The sequence below is a fragment of the Arachis ipaensis genome, chromosome B01, assembly GCF_000816755.2.
Source record: "Arachis ipaensis cultivar K30076 chromosome B01, Araip1.1, whole genome shotgun sequence".
Classification (NCBI taxonomy): domain Eukaryota; kingdom Viridiplantae; phylum Streptophyta; class Magnoliopsida; order Fabales; family Fabaceae; genus Arachis; species Arachis ipaensis.
The window spans coordinates 653,811-654,664 of NC_029785.2; positions in this window are offsets into that span (position 1 = coordinate 653,811).

Sequence of the window (854 nt, forward strand, 5' to 3'; positions counted from 1 at the left end):
TTTTTTAAATCATACAAAAAATATACACTGAATAATATATATTAAAAATAATATAAAATATGATTTATTTTAAATACGTGTTGATCACAAGAGGCTATCGTTGTAGTATTATAGAGGGGGCCTCACATGACAAAGCTCCCAGCTTTTATAGCGACCAAGCTGACATGAGGCACATATTGAAGATTGCTAACTTTGGCATAATATGTTCCACTTTTGTTTGTTATTTTTTCATGTAACTTTGTACTTGATCGATAACTTTTGTATTTTAGATGAAATACAAAAACTCACATTGAAATTTCTTGTAAATCAATTTTAATATAAAAGTTTGAGATGGTATAATACTAATATATTATAATAGAATGGTATAATATGCTGTTATGATGTTAGAATTTATCACAATAAAAAAACCCGACTAATAAGAGTTTGAACCACTTCAAGAAATTGTTATTGACAATTTTTATAGGATTGAATATGTGATTAAGATTAAGAGAAATTGAAAAAAAAGGCTATGATTGAAATATTTTTTAAATAATTTAAACTTCTTTTGGTAACAAATTGTGAATAATAATTTATTTTTTAATTATAAAATATGGACATTTTACTGAATACTGTGTTTACGTATCAGACACATTTTAAAGAAGATCTTCATCGATACTTGTATGACATATGTGTTTGTCATATCTTAATAATTTTTTTCGCACACACTTGGACACATTTAAATACTCTCACGTGTTAGCGTGTCCAATTTTATTTTTAATATGTATTTTTGAAATGAGTTTAGAAATAATATATATTATTATTTATTAAAATAAAAAATATTTAAATATTTTTAATAATTAAAAAAATTATTAAAA